The sequence below is a fragment of the Cetorhinus maximus genome, chromosome 6 (genome assembly GCF_964194155.1).
Source record: "Cetorhinus maximus chromosome 6, sCetMax3.hap1.1, whole genome shotgun sequence".
NCBI classification, from domain to species: domain Eukaryota; kingdom Metazoa; phylum Chordata; class Chondrichthyes; order Lamniformes; family Cetorhinidae; genus Cetorhinus; species Cetorhinus maximus.
In genome coordinates this window covers 39,473,876-39,494,579 of record NC_135884.1, presented here as the reverse complement: position 1 = coordinate 39,494,579, position 20,704 = coordinate 39,473,876, and the positions used below count along the sequence as shown (strand labels likewise).

At 43.7% G+C, this 20,704-nt stretch overlaps 1 protein-coding gene across 6 annotated transcripts in view; it reads left to right on the top strand.

The window, feature by feature from the left end:
* Positions 1-20,704, top strand: part of cadpsa (Ca2+-dependent activator protein for secretion a) — a 580,082-nt gene that overhangs the window by 26,791 nt on the left and 532,587 nt on the right. The window lies entirely within an intron of this gene.

Below are 20,704 nucleotides of genomic sequence, written 5' to 3'. Positions count from 1 at the left end.
GGTCCCACCACCAAGACTAAAAGCACTGGTGGGTGGCAGGACCTGGGGCTCTGTTTTACCAGTGGCAGCCAATTAACAGGCTGTCACTGGGTTGTCATCCAATTGAGTATGGTGGTCCTCCTCCTCCTCCTCCTCCACTGTTGAGGCTGCAAGACAAGGAAGAGGGCGCCTCCATGGTGAGGCACCTTCAAAGACAAACTAAGTATGGATCTTTGGAAGGAGACTGAGGATGGAATTTGGAAGTAAAGTTCATCAAATTTTCCATTTTGGGGTGAGAACAGGAAATGGTCTTGGCTTCATCCCCTTATGCCCAGAGCTCAATGAATCTCGAGCTCGGCATGTTGCCGAACTCTTCTTCCATCGTCTTCACCTCTGCACCCACTTCTTTGGCCAGGAGTCCTCTTCCCCACTTGGTGGGCCCTTTAACCCATTTCCAGTATTCTCCCTCCACCTGGACCTCTCCCTCTGGCCTCTTCCCTTCCCTAGCTCTTTTCATTAAGAACTGCTGGCATAACATTGGATGTCTCAATTTCTCTGCTCCCCTCACTCACTCTACCTGTCTCCTTCTGAACTTGCTGCACTCCATTCCTATAATTCCAACCCTAACATTGCTATCAAACTAACTGGCAAGGGTGGTGGTGTTGTCTTGCTTTTTGACCTCTGCCTTCTCTCTACCTCCCACTGGACCATGACCCCACTCATGAACATTAAGCCATCATCTCCAGGACTGTCACTGACCTCCTGTTCTCTGGAAATCTTACCTCATAGACTCCAACCATGAACAGCCTGCTTGTATCACCTTCCCAAACAGGACTGCCCTAGTAGACCCATTGTTTCAGCCTGTTCAGCTCCACTGAACTGATTTCATCCTAGCTCTTTATTTTTCTTCCCATCTACACTGGGACTCTTCCAACATTCTCCACTTTTAATAGTTTCTAGTTTCTTGTCCCTAACCATCTTCTTTTCACTATGGATGTCCAGTCTCTCTACATTTCCATCCCCCACCATGATGGTCTGCCAGCTCTCCACTTTTTTTCCTTGAGGGAAAGCTCTTCCAGGCCCATCCACCAATCCCTTCCGCCACCTGACTGAATTTGTTCGCATATTGAACAACTTGCCTTTCAACTCCACTCATTTCCTTCAAATAAAAGGTGTTGCTATGAGTATCCACGTGAGTCCCAGCTATGCCTTTTGTGGGATATATGGAACATTCTTTGTGTCATTCCTACTCGGGTACATGCCCTCGCCTTTTTCTGGTACATCAATGGCTGTATTGATGCCATTTCCTGCTCCCGTCTTGACCTAGAAAATTTCAAAGACTTTGCTTTCAAGTTCTACTCTTCTCTCAACTTCCCATGGTTCATTTCCAGCCCTTCCTTCCCTTCCTTGACTTCTCTCTCTTCATTTCTAGGGATAGAGTATCAACAAATATTCATTATAAGCCCGCTGATTCCCTCAGCTACCTTGACTACACTTCTTCACACCCTGCTTCCTACTCAGAACCTATTTCATATTCCCAGTTTCTCCATCTCCATCACATCTGTTCTGACAATGCAATCTTCCATACCAGCAGTTCAGATATTTTGTTTTTCTTTAACCGAGGATTCGCTCCACCATGGTTGACAGATTGTACAAATGTTGCTGTTCCATTTCCCTCACTTATTCTGCTCTCACTCTTTCACCTCCCTCCCAGAACTAGAGTAGGGTTCTCTCCTTGTCCTTACCTTGCACCCCCACACCCACTGCCATTTCCGCCACTCCATGTTGTCACCATCAAACACATCTTCCCCTCCCTTTCAGCATTCCAAGGGGACCATTCTCTTCCCGATGCACTGGTCCACTCCATAATCACCTCAACACCCTCTCCCTTACCTATGACTCCTGCAATTGCATGGCAAGATGGTGCAACAGCTGTCCTTTAACACCATTCTTCACTGTACATCCTCAAACACTCCTTCAAGGTGAAACAGCAATTTACTCCTTTCAATTTGATCTACTTTTAATTTTATCCAATCATAGCCAGTGTATCTCTTACAATAGCTTCTCTTCCTGCTCCTGCACCATTATCTATGGTGTTCCCCAAGGCTGCCACTCAACGACATCATCTGAAAGCATAGCATCCGTTTTCACAAGTACACTTAGGACATCCAGACATCAACCACCACCTCTCTCAACTTCTCCATTGTTCTTAAATTATCGGACTCCTGATCTGACATCCAGTACCGGATGAATAGAAATTTCCTCCAATTAAATATTGGGAAGGTTGAAGACGTTGTTTTGGGTACCTTCTCTAACTCTGTTCCATAGCTAATGCCCCCAACCCTCTCCCTGGCAACTGTTTGAGACTGAACCAGTCTGGTTGCAATCTTGGCGTCATATTAACTCCCAAGATGAACTTCCAACCACAATTGTGCCATCACTCAGATTACCTATCTACACCTCTGTACCATTGCCTAACTTCGCCCCTGCCTGAGCTCATTTGCTGCTGAAATCTTAATTCATTCCTTTGTTACTTCAAGACTTGACTGTTCTAATGTTCTCTGACTGGTCACCCACATTCTACTCTCTGTAAACTTAGAATCATTAAAAACTCTGCTGTTCGTGTCTTAACTCACATCAAGTCCTGTTCACCTACCACCCCTGCGCTTGCTGACCTACATTGACTCCTGGTCAAGCAACATCTTGATTTTAAACTTCTCATCCATGGCCTTGCTCTTCCCTATCTCTGCAATCTCCAGCATCCCCACAACGCTCTGAGATACCTGCACTCAATTAATTCTGGCCACTTCACCAAAGTTTAATTGTTCCACCATTGATAGCCATGCCTTCAGCTGCCTAGGCCCTAAACTCTGAAATTCCCTCCCTAAACCTTTCTGCCTCGCTTTCCATCTCTAAGACACTGCTTAAAACCTACCTCATTGATCAAGCTTTTGCCCATCTAAGTTAATATCTGCTATGTGGCTTGGTGTCATATTTGGTTTTATAATGCTCCTGGAAAGCACCTTGGTGTTTAATTATGTTAAAGCTTCTGTATAAATATAGGTTTATTATACTGTATTCGCTGCTCATGATTTGGTCTTCTCTACACTGGGGAGAACAAGCGCAGAGCAGAACATCTTCATTCAGTTCACAAGTGTGATCCATGCTTCTGGTTACCTGTTATTTTAATTCTCTACCTTTCTCTTGCAAGGAATGTCGAGGACTTCTCTGTCCTTGACATTCCAATGATGTTTAATGAAGCTCAACACAAGCTTGAGGAATAATACCTCATCTTTCGATTTGGCTGTCTGCAACCTTCTGAATTCAACGTTGAGTTCAATAATTTCAGACCATAACCACTGCACCCATTATGTTTCCTTTTCCTTTGCAGGTTTTGGTTTTACTGTCTTGTTTTTCTCTTTCTTTGCTTTCACAAGATAGCTGATGATCATTCTGTCATTCACGCCTTCCCAAGAAACATCTTGTGTTTCTTTACTTGTCCAATTACCACCCTTTTTGGCCTTGCATTGCCAACTCTTTTTGTCATTTAAGTCTTCTGCCTTAGCTTGTATTCCTTTCCAACCCTTCCTCCCTTTCTCCTTCTTTTCTCTTGCTTAAAACTCATCTACATTTCTACCTTTGTCTCAGTTCTGATGAAAGGCTGTTGACATGAAATGTTGACTCTCTGGCTTTCTCCACTGATACTTCCGGATCTGCTGAGTCATTCCAGTAATTTCTCTTTTTATTTCATGCCATTGATCGTCTTGGGCTGACTCATCAGACATAAATTTTCAAAATTAAAGGGACAATGAAACCAATATTGGCCGAACAACTTGAGTTTGCAAAAGTTTGCTTGTACTCAATTCATTGCTCAATTGATGTGGTAAAATCTATGTAAGGAATGATAATTTGTGCAGAGCTGGAATTTCTAAATGATTGGTCAAGTTATTATTTTGAAGGCCTTTTGAATCTTACGGATCCGAAGCAAATATTATCAAAAATTTTGCAGGACCTGTGTATTTGATTTGCAAATTGCAAATAATTGTTTAAAGGTCTGGCAAATGACACTCAAAGCGAGATGCTGTTTTTTTAAAAAAAAAATCACTTTTCAGATAAGGGAGCTCAAATGAATGATGGGATATTAGTGAATTAGTAAACCTTTGGGCGGAATCATCCCAGATTAGCACTAAGTGGGGTAGCGGACGTGAACAAAGACATTTTACCCACCGGCTGCAAAGTGGATTTTCACACCGTACTGTCTCCTTCCCACATTATATAAACTATACAGTCACAGGAAACATGCCTGATCGCTGGCAGGTGGCCTCTGATTGGCCCGCCACGCCATGACTTCATCGCTTCCTCACGCCGGGCGCCATATTTAAAATGCAGCTGCATGCACACTTGTCAATGCTTGCAGCCCAGGACTTCTCCAGTCAAGGCATGGCCCCAAAAGCCAGATTGCTGCCACCTACCCCCCGCCACCACCCCAGGAAGAGAGAAACACAGTCTGACAGTCTGCCATTGACGGGCAGAGCGGACAATCGCAAACTGGTTTCACGATGGCGTGAAACTGCCTTCCCGCCATATTGTCCACTCGCGCCTGCTATGAGCCTGCTGCCAACGGGACTGGACGATTCTACCCTTTCACTTTTTTGTTTGCAAATATACAAAGTCTCAATATTTTAATAATAATATTGCTTTTACAATACATGACACAGCTTGACAAATGGTGTATAGTTGGAAGTGTCTTTTGGATGATCTAAGTAGTTTTTGCTCATATTTGCCACGTTCACCTCTAGGAGGTGTTTTAAGATGACGCTATAGTGCAGTCTGAATAATTCTTCAGGTTCTGCTTTAGATAGTTTAAGATCATTTTAGAGATTCAGCCATCTTCCACAAAGTTTCCATTTGTATTGATCAAGTGGAGGTTTCTCTTAGCACACGTAACTGCAGAAGCTACAGGTGTTTGCTCATGTGGGGATTAATTAGCATCTAAACAGAGAACTCAAGAGGCAGCTATATGATTTTTATCTATGTTCTTATATGCAATTGCAGTTCTGTAGTCTGGAAATACAAAGCTGGTATCAGCATTATGAAGATATTGATTTATCGTAAAAACCCAATTAATTCACTGCTGTCACTTAGGCTCGAAGATCTGCAGTCCTTATCCCAATCCGGTTGAAATGTGACTCCGGTCTTATACCTACATGGTTGAAGCTTAACTGCCCTCTGAATTAATCAAGCAAGCCACTCAGTTGAGACAAAGCGCTATCTAGCTGTTGTCCTGGACAGAAAGTATGTGCTCTCTTTACTGCCTGTGATCAGTATATTTGGTGTAGAAAGAGGTGTGTGTTTTCTCACTCCTTGGAGTGTTTATTTCAAGTAAATAATTCGGCAGCTATCTTTTGAGAGATTAAAAATAAAGATGATTATTTATTCTCTCAGCCCCAAATTAAACACTGCATCAGATACGTTTGTTCCTTCTCTCTTTTTTTTCTCTCGTTCTCTCTCTCTCTCCTTTTTTCTCTTTTTTTGTCTCTCTCACACACGCATGCACGACACAGATAAAGATTGTGCACCTTCACAGATTACAGGTATCTCAGTCTCTGGTTTACGGTCTCCAGTCTCTTGCTTGGCAAGGCTGTAGTTGCCTGGATGGTTTTAATGACTTCGAGTTGAAACGAGGGTCTTGTAAAGTGAAGCGTTCAGGTTGTGAGGTTTCTTGTTGTCAAATAGCTAGGAGGTTAGTTCTCAGGTGAACTTGAAACTGGTACAGGTTGGGGGCAAGGAGTCCCTCCCTCTGTTGGGATCTCCTGCTTTCAAGATATTGTTGTTAGCTGCAAGTCATCAAGCAGAAAAGGTAGCTAGTTCATGATCTGGCTTTCTGACGAATTGACAAGTGATGACTAACTACAGACAGCTCTTAACTGATTTTTAAAAGCTGACAAAAACATGGCTGCCCCCAAGTGGCTTTTACAAGTTCAAGCCCATATCCAAACAAGGGTGGTATTTCTGTTCCCATCCTGTGTTGTGGGTTAACATCTGAGGTTTTGAAGCAGTCATCATGGTACAATGGGACAGTAATAGGGGCCATTCACTTCCATCTGCCACCCACTGTTTCGATCTTTTTGTCCAGTTTGACACATGACAAGAGGCAGCCTGGTAACTCCATAGCCTTTTGTGTTGGCCTATCCTTAAACAAAAGGATGTATGAATTCCCCAGATGGCTGTGGATGTTCATATTTAATTAGATATTCGACCATGACTTGCTATCCCAGTAGCTCAAATGTCAAAGGTCACAAGATTTGTAGCAGCCATTTTAATAGCTTGCTTGTGTCCAGTTTTTAGAAGTATTCTACTGAAAGTTCATAATATACTGGGCATGACATTGTTCGAGCAGACAGCCCACCGCTACCTGAGGGCAACTTTGGAATGAATGTCATTGCCGTGGAATGTTAACCCTGTTTCTCTCTATCCATGGATGCTGCCAGATCTGAGTATTTCTGGCATTTGCCGTTTTTATTTCAGTTTTCCAGCATCTAAAGTATTTTGCTTTTGTAACAAATTGCCAGCGATGCCCACATTCCAAGAATGAATTTTTAAAAATCCAAACAAAATAATATATTGCAGATCCTGAAACAAAAGCAGAAAATACTGAAACCGCTTAGCAAGTCATTCAGTACAGGTGAAGAAAGAAAAACTTTGTTCTGATGGGCTATAACAATATTTTCTCTCTCTTCACAGATACTGTGTGACTGAGTGTTATTGATTTTGTTTCTATGTAAATCTGAGATTCTGATTGTTGCTCAAGAACTAGTTTTTCATGATTAGGTTCTTGGTAGAGATGTTGCTGTCATCTTGAGCAAGGGGAGTCAGTGGCGTTGTGGTATTGTTGCTGGACTATTAGTCCAGAGACCCAGGTAATGATCTGGGTTCGAATACCACTATCCATTCCAGATGATGGAATTTGAACTCAATAGAAATCTGGAATTAAAAGTCTAATTGTCTAATCCTTTGTTGATTGTTGTAAAAACCTATCTGGTTCACTTTAGGGAAGGAAATTGGCTGTCCTTATCTGGCCTACATATGGCTCCAGACTCACTGCAATGTGATTGACTGTTAAATGCCCTATGAAATGGCCTAGCAAGCCACTCTGTATCAATCTGCTAAAAAGTCAGTAAATAGGAATGGAACCAGATGGACCACCCGGCTTTGACCTAGGCACCGGAAACGACAATGGCAAACTCAGCCCTGTTGTTTCTGCAAAGTCCTCCTTACGAACATCTGGGGGCTTGTGCCAAAATTGGGAGAGCTGTCCCACAGACTGGTCAAGCAACAGCCTGACGTAGTCATACTCATGGAATCATACCTTACAGATAATGCCAGACACCACCATCGCTATCCTTGGGCATGTCCTGTCCCACCAGCAGGACAGACCCAGCAGAAGTGGCGACACAGTGGTATACAATCGGGAGGGAGTTGCCCTGGAAGTCCTCGACATTGACTCCGGACCACATGAAGTCTCATGGCATCAGGTCAAACATGGGCAAGGAAATCTCCTGCTGATTACCACGTACCAACCCCACCCCACCCCACCTCAGCTGATGAATCAGTACTCCTCCATGTTGAACCCACTTGGAGGAAGCACTGAGGGTGGCAAGGATGTAGCATGTACTCTGGGTGGGGGACTTCAATGTCCATCACCAAGAGTGGCTTGGTAGCATCACTACAGACCAAGCTGGCCGAGTCCTGAAGGACATAGCTGCTAGACTGGATTTCATCCTCACCAACCTGCCTGCCGCAGAAGCATCTGCCTATGACTGTATCAGTAGGGGTGACCACCGCACTGTCCTTGTGGAGACAAAATTCCTGTCTTCACATTGAGGATACTCTCCATTGTGTTGTGTGACACTACCACTGTGCTAAATGGGATAGATTTCAGATAGATCTAGCAACTCAAGACTGGGCAACCATGAGGCGCTGTGGGCCATTAGCAGCAGCAGAATTGTACTCAACCACAGTTTGTAACCTCATGGCCCAGCATATCCCCCACTTTACCCTCGTTCCATGAAGAGTGCAGGAGGGCATACCAGGAACAGCACCATGCATACCTAAAAATGAGGTGTTAACCTGGTGAAGCTACAACAGAGGACGACTTGTCAAACAGCCTAAGCAGTAGGTGATAGACAGAGCTAAGCTCCACAACCAACGGACCAGATCTAAGCTCTGCAGTCCTGTCACATCCGGACGTGAATGGTGGTGGACAATTAAACAACTCACAGGAGCATCCTCCACAAATATCCCCATGCTCAGTGATGGGGGAGCCCAGCACAGCAAAAGATATGGCTGAAGCATTTGTAAGAATCTTCAGCCAGAAGTGGCAAGTGGATGATCCATCTCGGCTTCCTGTGGAGGTCCCCAGCATCACAGATGCCAGTCTTCAGCCAATTTTATACATTCCACATGATATCAAGAAACTGCTGAAGGCACTGGATAATGCAAAGGCTATAAGCTCTGACAATATTCTGGCGATAGTACTGAAGACTTGTGGTCCAGAACTTGCCGCGCCCCTAGCCAAGCTGTTCCAGTTCAGCTACAACACTGGCATCTACCCGGCAATGTGGAAGATTGTCCAGGTATGTCCTATACACAAGCAGGACAAATCCAACCCAGCCAATTACTGCCCCATTAGTCTACTCTCGGTCATCAGTAAAGCGATAGAAGGGGTCATTAACAGTGCTAGCAAGTGGCACTTGCTTAGAATAACCTGCTCACCGACACCTGTTTGGGTTCTGCCAGGGCCACTCCGCTCCTGACCTCATTACAGCCTTGGTTCAAACATGGACGAAAGAGCTGAACTCCGACGTGAGGTGAGAGTGACTGCCCTTGACATCAAGGCAGCATTTGACCGAATGTGGCATCAAGGAGCCCTAGCAAAACTGGAGTCAGTGAGAATGGGGGCGGGGTAGGAAACCCTCCCCTGGTTGGAGTCATACCTGGCACAAAGGAAGGTGGTTGTGGTTGTTGAAGGTCAGTCACCTCAGTTCCAGGACATCACTGCAGGAGTTCCTGAGGATAATGTCCTAAGCCCAACCATCTTCAGCTGCTTCATCAATGACCTTCCTTCCATCATAAGGTCAGAAGTGGGGATGTTAACTGATAATTGCATAATGTTCACCATTTGTGACTCCTGAGGCAGTCCATGTCCAAAGGCAGCAAGGCCTGGACAATATCAGGGGCATTGCCCCTCCCTAATTGATCTTGGTGGTGAGCTGTCCTCTTGAACTGCTGCAGTCCTTGTGGTGTATGTACACCCACAGTGTTGTTAGGGAGGGAGTTCCAGGATTTTGACCCAGCAACAGTGAAGGAACGGCGATATGTTTCCAGGTCAGGATAGTGAGTGGCCTAGAGGGGAACTACCATGTGGTGGTGTTCCCATGTGTCTGCTACCCTTCTCCTTCTAGATGGTGGTGGTCAAATCCTCCACTTTCAACATCCTGGGGGTTACCATTGGCCAGAAATTGAACTGGACTTAACCCTATAAATACTGTGGCTACAACAGCAGGTCAGAGGTTAGGAATCTTGCAATGAGTGACTCACCTCCTGACTCCCCAAAGCCTGTCAACCATCTATAAGACACAAGTCAAGAGTGTAATAGAATACTCTCCACTTGCCTGGATGAGCTTCTTGACAAGAGTCAAGAAGCTTGACACCATCCAGGACAAAGCAGCCTGCTTGATTGGCACCCCATCCACAAACATTCACTCCCTCCACCGCCAATGCACAATGGCAGCTGTGTGCGCCATCTACAAGATGCACTGCAGGAACTCACTAAGTCTCCTTGGACAGCACCTTCCAGGTCCTCGACTGCTACCATCTATAAGGACAAGGGCAGCAGACACATGGGAACACCACCACATGGTAGTTCCCCTCTAGGCCACTCACCATCCTGACCTGGAAATATATCACCGTTCCTTCACTGTCGCTGGGTCAAGATCCTGGAGCTCCCTCCCTAACAGCACTGTGGGTGTACATACACCACATGGAATGCAATGGTTCAAAAAGGCAGCTCACCACCACCTTCTCAAGGGCAATGAGGGATGGGCAATAAATGCGAGCCTATCCAGCAACGCCCACATCTCATCAATGAAGTTAAAAAAAATCTTCCCTGCTGTTCCACGTGAATTGACGTGTTTCTCCTGCAGTATTTAGGTGGTTTTCTGCATGGCGTTGGTGCTGGGACCACTGTTGGTTTTCTGTCTCAGGGTAGCATTCCTTCGCATATTCATATCTGTACTCACTATTTCACAATTTGCTTGTTTCTTCAGAGAGGAAAAAACATTGGGGAGAAAAGTTTGACAGTAACTAACAGAATAGTTAATGCTGGGTCAATTTTGCACCTTTGCACTGGCTGCCTTGTAATGCTGTCTGGCTTACCCACCAAAAGCAGTACGATGCATCTAAGTGATTGCTGTGTAAGGATAGATAAATAATGAATAAATCACTTTGCTAAACTAGTAACCATATAGTTGTTTACAGAAATTACTTAGGATTATTAGTAAGTGATGACATCTACTTGGGCTCCATTATTTTTTGGGGGGGGGAAAGAGTGATGCAACTTTTAATTTAAGAGAATTTAATAAAATCAATAGCAAAAGCATAAGTTCAATTCATTTTAGAGTAAGAGTACAATAGAATTCTCTTATATGCAAATAAGGGTATGAACAGGGAATGTTTTAATTTGCATACAGCAAGTGACAACATAAAGGAAAATGCAGGGAAGGAGTGTCCATTGGCAGCCTTAGTAGATGTAGGGTACGAGGAATGTTGTTGGGGCAATGATGTAGCGGTAAACGTCACTGTCTGAATTTACCCACATTCCCTGCTGAAATTCCATCCATTCACTCTTTACAAACCTTTTGACCTGCTAATTTGCAGGCTTTATTAGTTCTGACAAGAGTTCCCTTTTGAGTTTCTTTGCTCATCTAGTGAAGGATATTGGGACCAGAAATGAAACATTTCTCATTTAGGTTAAGCAGAGAATCTGGATTTTTGCTGTATTTGCCTTTGGGGTATAGAGGAAAAACACTGAAGAATCTTGTGTAAAGAAAGTGAAGGCCAGAAATTATGATGTGCAATATTACAATTTAAATGGTAACTTTAATGTGAAAGGTGTCTCCAGGTACTTCATAAATGGAAAAAATGAGGAAAGATGACAAGCTATTGAGGGTGAGATTTGAAAGAGTGACTGAAAGCTTACTAGGAAAGATTGGTTTTGAGAAATTAGAAAAGTTTTAGGAATTCAGGCAGGGTGTTGTGGACAGTGGGACTGAGACAACTGAAGGTTCTCCCACTAATGATGTGACAAAGAAAGGGTGAGATGAGGAAAAGTTCAAAGTTGGAGGACCTGAAAGGATATGGCAGACAACTGGTTTAGCCATCCACCACCAGATCTGACTGGACTACATAAAGTACTATCAGGTCCTGTTCTCATCTGGTAAAGCTCACTATTCTGGATCAGATTATTTGAAATCTTGGTGTCACATTTGACCCCAAGATGAGCTTCTGACCACATTCGCAACAACACTAAAACTGCCTATTTCCACCTCTGTAACATCGACCGACTTCACCCCTGCCTGAGGTCATCTGCTACTGAAATCCTCATTCGTACCTTTGTAGACTGACTATTCCAATGTCCTCCTTGCTGGTCCCCCACATTCTATACCCTGTAAATAAGGTCATCCACAACTCTGCTGCTCATGTCCTAACTTGCACCAAGTCCTGTTTCCCTATCATTCCTGTGCTTGCTGATCTACTTTGGCTCACAGTCAAGCAATGCCATTATTTTTTAAATTCCCATCCTTGTTTTAAAATCCCTCCATGCCCTTGCCCCTCTCTATCTTGTAATCTCCTTCAGCCCCACAAGCCTTCGAGATATCTGCGTCCATCTAAATCTGACCTCCTTGAGCAGCCCTGATTTTAATCACAGCACTATCGGTGGCCCTGTTTTCATCCACCTAAGCCCTGGGATTCCCTCCCTACCTTGTTTTCCTCCTTTTAAGATAATCCTTAAAACCTACTACTTTGACCAAGCCTTTGGTCATCTGAACTATTATCTCTATGTGGCTAGGTGTCATATTTGGTTTTATAATGGTCCTGTGAAGTCCTTTGGGATGTTTTATAATGTTAAACGTGCTATATAAATATCAGCTTTTGCTGACCAAAAGAGGAAAGCACAGTTGAAGATGAATTTAAAGACGATGAGAATTTAAAATTTAATGCAATAAGAAAAATAGGTATGTAGGCTCTGACAGGGGTCCTCTCCATCATACTGATAGATAGCATTCTCTTAAATGCATCAAAGTACATAAGGGAGAAAGAAACAGGTTATGTTGATGGGGTTGTATGAACTAAGGCAGGGGAAGGTTTGTGTGGAGCATAAAAACCAACATAGACCAGTTGGACCGAATGGCCTGTTTCCATGCTGTAGATTATATGTAAAAACTATCTACTTCCATCTCAATAACATTGTCCCCACAGCTTCCCCAACTCTGTCCTGCTGCGGCTGCAACCCTCATCCATGCCATTGTCACCTCAAGACTCGACTATCCCATTGCTCTTCTGTTCTGCCTCCACTCTCCTGAAGATCACTTCAGCCAAACCTCTCCCTGGCCACACCAGGATTAATCTCCTGAAATTCTTAGATGGCTGTGGGATGCATCTCTTTGACTAGAAACACAGTCTCCCTCCTGCATCTGGTTGTGGTATTTCGCAAAGCCAAGCCTCTTCTCTCTGCTGACCACATACATTTGCCATCTGTCTGATATTCATTGATTTTTTTTTTTGTAGGGAAGCCTGTACCCTGATCTCAAAAATGGATTCTTATGCCTTTTTCGCCACAGCAGTGTGAAACACATTGGCCTTGCATTCAGGTAGAAATGCTGATTTAGCTATTCTGGACTCCAACTTCTTTCATCTTAGCAGTAAATGGACAGTTTACAGCACAACTGTTTACAACCCAATTCTTGCAACACCTTCCTGGGAGTTTGGGAAACTCAGAATCTACCCTTGTGAACTCTGAGACAGTTTCCATTGCCTCAAACTATGAACACCTTACACATTCTTCCCTATCAAACAATTGAAGCCTTCCCTTGATCTCTAACAATCAAATCACCCAGGCTTGCTATCAGGCGGACCTCAGAGCAAGTCACATAGCCCCCTTCATTTTGCCTTAAATTTAAAGACAAAGTCCCAAAACATAACAATCTTACAGACCTTATAATTGTAACACAGAAAACCTGGACAATGCTTGGGCTGATAAGTGGCAAGTAACATTTGCACCTCACCGGTAGTGAACATCTCCAACGAGAAAGAATCTAGTCATCTCCCCTTGACATTCAATGGCATTGCCACTACTGAATCCCCTGCTATCAACATTCTGGGGGTTACCATTTACCAAAAACTTAACTGAACCAACCATATAAATACTGTGTCTACAGGAGCAGATTAGAGGCTGGAAGTTTCACGGCAATTAATTCATCTCCAGACTCCCCAAAGCCAGTCCACCATCTACAAGGCACAAGTCAGGAGTGTGCTGAAATACTCCCCACTTGTCTGCATGAATGCAACTCCAGCAACACTCCTGGAACGCAACATCATCCAAGACAAAGCAGCCCACTAGATTGGCACTCCATCCACCACCTTAAACAATTATTCCCGCCACTACCGGTGCACAGTGGTAGCAGTGTGTACTACTACAAGATGCATTGCAACAACTCACCAAGGCTCCTGTAACAGCACCATCTAAACCCCTGACCTCTGCCATGTAGAAGGACAAGGGCAGAGGATATGTGGAAACACCACCAACTGCAGGATGATCTCCAAGACGCACACTATCCTGACCTGGAACTACATTGCCATTCCTTCACTGTTGCTGGGTCAAAAAAAACTAACTCCCTAGCAGTACTGTGGGTGTACCGACAACACATGCACTCCAGCAGTTCAAGAAGGTAGCTCGACACCACCCTCTCAAGGGCAATTAGGCATGGCAACAAATTGTGGCCTAGCCAGCAATGCTCATATTCTGCAAAATATTTTTTTTTAAAAACGTTTGTGCATCTTCCCCATCCTTCATTTATGGCTATGCCTTCAGCTTCCTAAGCCCCACTGTTTAAAATTCCCTCTCGAAACACATTTGCCTCTCCACTTCCCTCCCCTTCCAAAAACCCATAAATTTGCCCAAATTTTTAGTTCCCTATCCAATGGCACTTTCTTTGGCTGGGCATTCTTGTTTTGATTGCAGCTCTATGAAGCGTCTTGAATCTTTTTCTACATAAATGCAAATTATTGATATGTACATGCTCATGCTCCAACTTTACTTACACTTTGTATTGTATATAGAGAGCCCAACCGACTCCAGAAGGAAAGTTTTACTGGTACCCTTCATTTCCAAATTTTACTGGTTTTTCCTTTCGGGTCTGTAGCTGACATTTTGAAAACATTTGTAGTATCGGTATGGCTGTGCCAACAACACCATTGAATTCGAATAATGGCCGTGTCCAAAAAGAGAAGCGCATAGATCTCAGATTATTTTGATTGATGTGAAGGCTGTTATAGAGGGAAATAGCAGTTTAGAAATGCAACCCGAGCAAATTCAAGCAAGGATCTAGTTTTATCTGCAAACTTTTCTATTTATTCTAGATTCTTTCATGCCTATCCATAAAAGGTTAGCACTGGATTAGGGAATACTTTCCTATTATAGACACCCAGCAAAAAGTACTTCCATACTGGCTACAGTATATTCAGATGCAAAGTCATGTGCACTTCAATCATCCTGATATTCTGGGTGCTGTTTTCAGGTTGTAATATTTCCATTTTCTTGCCATCCTGGTGGAATCTCTTTCGTTAAACTTCCAATAAAGGGCAAGCTGCCTGAACTGTAGTAAATCTCAAAGGTTTAAAAACACCAGCTACAGTGGGATGGGCTCTCCGTATACAGTACAAAATGTAAGTAAAGCTGGAGCATGAGCATGTACGTATCAATAATTCACATTAATGCAGAAAAAGATTCAGGATGTTTCATAGAGGTGCAACCAAAAAAAAAATACCTAGCCAAAGAAGGAACCATTGGATAGATGACTAAAAATTTGGAGGTGAAATTGGTCTAGGGCATAGTGCAAAACAGGCAATAGCAAATCAGCAGCCTGTCTTACACCCTGCCTGAATTCTCATTTCTCTGTTTGCATAATTGCTGAAGACCAGTTTCATTCCCAGGACATTAACTTGGCTTACCCATTCCCCAACATAAATGTTTTCTATTTGCTCCTCATGCATGAGGGAGAAATTAATGCTTCATTATTAAAAACATTTTGTTAAAAGTAATTTGGACTGAAAAGTAATACAGTATGAGCTAATGGTCATCGATAAAGCCTATGACATTCAAAGCTGTTTCATTCTCTCAGATATAATTTGAAATGATTCAGTTTGAATTCATTTTGTTTGGTACTAATGTGAACATCTGAAATAACCATGACTATATTCTTGTCAGCTGAGTATCTCATCAAATTCCCTGTGGAAGAAGCAGTCTGTGCTTTTAGTACACTATCTGTTTTAGAAGGTTAACATCTCAATGCTTAAGTTATCTCTACCTTGTACATGTGGAAGCCATAATTACACAAATCAATGGTAATCATCTAGCTGGGTGAATCACTGGATCAAGCCATTGTATTATTTGAAGATTAGGAAAAACTGCTTTGTCATAAAATATTTTTTAAAAAGCCCTGATTACATCCCCGTCCACTTGGTGGGAATGGTACATGTTGGGGGTGGAGGGAAGGGATTAAAATTGGGTGTGATACTAGTTACATTGCATCCAAAACATTCATGCCAGTCACCCTTTTAACAGATTATTTATTTTTCCTTAATTTGACGCTAGGTAAGTGTGGGTCCAATTTAAATGTAAAAGTCACATTCCACTGACATTACCCAAACTCTTGTCAATTTCAGGTTAAAATGAGGCAAATCCCCGCCTTTCAGCAAAACTGGTGGAACTCCTGAAGGTGTATATATATATAAAAAAAATTGTTGTGGTTAGCTTCCCTCGTGTGTGTAGGATGTAATTGTCATCAGGGCACTGCACCACCAGCCAGCAGCATTTGTGAATAAGAAAGGTTTCCTCTCCATCAATATGCAACAAGTGGCCAAATACAGAAAAAATCATCTGAGAGGTAGCTATGGATGTACCACAATGCATTTATCATGAGCCAGTCTACCAACCATGATATTTGACAATGTGACAAAATGGTTGCTACAGGCCCAGGGATACTCCTCACTGGTGTGGCTGCTAATTTGTCCAACTCCAAATGCCCCAGAGTTGGCCTGTTTGATTTCCTGTTTTGGTGAAATGTTTCAGATGCTTGGTGGAGTTCCCCATTTTGACTGCAACAATGCCAAGTGGAGATCTGCTTGTATTTTCTCAGTCTTTTCTGCTTTTCTGAAGGGATAGTAGAGATATTTGGCTTCCACAAGGAATTAATTGCCAGGAGAAGCTACAGAAATCTGAACACTATCTTTAAGTTAATGATTTAAAAGGTAGAACCTTAAAACCACAAAGATTATATACAAACACAACTTGCAGCACCTGATCAGTGAAACAAAATTTTCTCACTAGTCATTGAGATGCTTTTTTTTTTTAATGACAATTACACATTCCATAGCTGCATCAACAAACGTTTGACATTTCTACCAGTTGGGTGGATTGTTACCTACTTGAGAAGGACTGAGGGATCGGTGCTGCATATGCGTCGTGATTGACTGATATTTTGCATTACCATGAATAGCATTTAACTTATGTGCATTCCCATGATTTTGTAGAAGTTCACTAATTTCAACAAAATGCAGCCATTTATCCCATTTTCTGAGAAAACACAAGCTTTGGCCTTTACCGCAGAATAGCAGTGGGAGAGGGAAATATGGGAAATCTGGCAAGGAGTCAAAGGGTGGAACCATCCTGCTGGCATTGGGTGCACTCAGCGGCATGAGCGGACAATGTGGCAAGAGAGCCAAAAATCGGTTTCACGATGTCGCGATCATCCCCTCAGCCCATCGATGGCAGGAACCTCCATTGCAATACATCTGCATGTCATTATAAGGCTAGCCTGCCAGACTCATCCCCCAACTCCCGAATGTTGGATTATCCGCCCATGTCGGCTGGATGTCAGGATCCTCATTGTAATACATCTGCTTATCGTTATAAGGCTAGCCCGCCAGACTCATTCCCCCCCCCCCCCGCCAATGCAGGATCGTCCGCCCATGTTGGCATGATTGTATGTTGACATGTTTCACAACTGCACATTAATGGTGTGCACTTGGCAAGCCGCTCTTCACTTGGGATTTTGAGGTTTGCTTGCCTATCTTGCTTTGGGCAGCACTTGCAGTCATCAGTGCCAGGCTTTGCAGACAGCACCACTGCACTTTTAGGGGTGCTCATTGTCAAGTCTCTACCTACCAGACCAGCCATAAAGCGGGGGTGGCTTTTCAATGGCTGCAGGGCTAGGGCTTGCTTGGGGAAGGGGGTGAAGTGGCCTCAGGCAAGGGAAGAGGCTGCAAGGTGAGGGCTGTACTGAGGAAGGGGGGTATCCCAGGGTTTGTGTGGAAATCTGTGCAAGTGGCCTCAACATGGTGAGGGCTGAGGAGGCAGTCTCCAGAGCAGATGAGGCCAGATGGGAGTGTGTCCGTGCGTGCATGTTGTCCTTTGAGCTAGCGGTGATGAGATGCCAGTGACTGTGTGATGGCCTTGAGTGTGAGTTCAGAGTGATGAGATGGTTACCTTACCCTGACAGTATGGATGAGATCATTCATCCTCCATCTGCATTGTTTGGCCAACCTCTTCTGTGCAGCATTGGCGCTGATCACCACTGTCACCGCCCACCAATGTTGCTGCCCCTCCCGCAGCCAGAGTGGGGATAGAGGACATCACGCCAGGCCTTCATGGTGTCCAAAAGGCGCTCAAAGGACACCTCACTAAATCAGGGGTCTGCAGTCTCCTTGCCTTTTGGGGCCATGTCTTATTTACAGCAGTCTTGGGCTGGAAGTATTGAGAGGTGTGTGCGTGGCTGTACTTTAAATGTGGTGCCTGGCGTGATGAAGCAGCAAGGTGACGGCGTGGCAGGCGAATCAGTCCGCCTGCCATGGAAACAGCATGTTTCCTGGGAATGCATGATTATAGCAGCGGGCTTGGGGTGATACGGCATGAGAAGCCACCATTGCGGCCGGTGGATAAAACGTCATTTTACCCGCCTGCTATCAAACTTAGTGCAAATCTGGAATGATTCCACCCAAAGACTACCATAGCTCAGGAATATGGCAGAAGAAAGATAGATGGACCCCAGGGGCATGAGCCACCTCGCTGGCTGTATACCTATAGCTCCAGCCGAAATCACCTCTGCTCCCAGTAGCTCTGGTGTAGCCAATCTCCATTACCAGCACCTGCATGAGAGAAAATGGGCGTAGTAGTTAAGATCTAAAGTTGATGAACTCAATGTTGAGTCCAGAAGGCTGTAAAATGTTTAATAGAGAAATGTGGTGCTGTTCCTTGTGCTTGCATTGGGTTTTGGTAGAGCTGTGTAGGAGGCCAAGGACAGTGTGGGAGTTGGGTGGAGAATTAAAGACACAAGCAACCGAAAGCTCAGGGTCATACTTGTGGACTGAACAAAGGACTCCAGCAAATAGATTACTCAGCCTGCGTTTGGTCTCAACAGTGAAGACGACCACGTTGTGAGTAGTGTATTCAGTTAATTTGGAAGATGTACAAGTAAATCACTGTTTCATCCAAAAGAGTGTTTGGGGCACTAGACTGGGAAGGAAGGAAGTGAAAGGCAGGTGTTCAATCCCTTGTACTCGCATGAGCAGGTGCTGGAGGAAGTGGAGTGGGTATTAGTGGTAATGGAAGAGTGGGTCAGGATGTCATGGAGGAAACAATCCCCCAGATTGGAAGAGGAGAGTGATGGTAGCATTTCCTGTCGGTGGTGGAAATGGCAGAGGAGGATCTGTTGGATGAAAAGGGAGGATCTTATCAAAGTTATGGGAGGGAGGGAAAGCGGTCAGGGCATAGACATGGGGAATAGGACAGACACAGTCGAAGGCCCTGTCAGTTATGGTGGAGGGGAACCTTCAGCTGAGGAGAAAGGGAGACATTTCGGAAGCTGTGGTGTGGGATGTGACATTGTCAGAATAGATATGATGAAGTAACTGGTTAAAATGGAAGAGCCCTATTGGGAAGTGGGGTGGGATTATAATTGAAGTGGGTGGGTTGTTAGCAACATTGGTAGACCGCCTATCCCCAAAAACTGAGATAGAGGAAGCCTGGAAAGGAATCTACAAAGTCCGTGGTACATAAGGCACCTGTCATGGTGCATAATACAGAATGGATTACAAAGGGGGTATGGCACCATACTGGAGCCAGAGGTAATGCCCCTATTCTACCATTTCTAATTGATTTATTTAGAGTTTCTACTGTTTTAATTTGATTCTTTATATGTGACTTAGAGTACATACCATAAAATATATGACGAATGTCATTAGGGGCTTCCTATATCATTCACTTTCCTACCCATTAGTCATCTTAAAATTATACTCTTGGAAGGTTACCCTAGTGCCATAATATTGTGTTATTAGAAGATTTTCATTACTTAATGGCATTGCGCAAGCAAAAGAAAGTGGTGTGTGTGCAAATGTGAAAGACCAAAAGACTTGACATATGCTGAGAGAGTCGAGCCAAATTGTGTTTCAAATCTAATTTGGAAATTACAATCAATTTGTCAGAATTCATTATACAATTAAAATGTCTGTCACATGCTTAAAGCTTGTACACTCCTCAGTCAAAGGACATTTTATTGGCTTGCTTCTGTTTTTCTATATATATTCCTACATGGAAGAGTTAAAACTAATTCTTTATACCTGTCACTTGTTCTTGTGTGAAGTATTTGATGATTGAAAAGGATATTAAATGGGGAATAATGGATAGCCAGAAGTGATTACAAAACAACAGTGTCATTGAAGGACTCAGTTGATGTCGTAAACCCACAGATGAAATTACAGCTTTGAATTCATGCCCATATCTCCATTATTTTTCTAATGCACTGCCAGATCATCCATGGCATTGCACACAATAAGTGAGACGACGTGATGGTGGATTTTAACTGTTCCAGTCAGCTGGCCGGCAGAGCAGGTGGGCCAGCTGGCTAAGTTTCTTCAGGTGGGAGATCTGGTATGTTTCAAGGACCAGGTCTCATTAAAAGTGCTGCTGACAAGCTGCAAACTATAAATGGGCAGCAATTATGGTGACTGTGGTGGAGCCCAGGGTGGAAGTGGCCCATGTTGTTCTTACACATTTTTGCGCAGAGCGCAGTAGGCCATCAAATTACATTAGGATTCTATGTACATCACAGGATGATGATTTGCATAGTTTAATAAGGCTCCTGCCTTGTCCAGCTGGGCTGTTTGGCTAACCAGTGCAAAAATTTGGTGGTAAATTCATAACTTCCATTTTAACTGCCCAATGTCCACTCTTGCTGAGCGAGACAGAGATTTTTAACTCCCTCTTTTAATATATTGGAAGCATTATACAAGTTGCATGGACTTCTCCAACACAACATAATCGAACAAGCTACTTTATTCTCATAGTAAAATAAGTTGGAAGTCATTTACCCCCCCAAAATTGATTCCC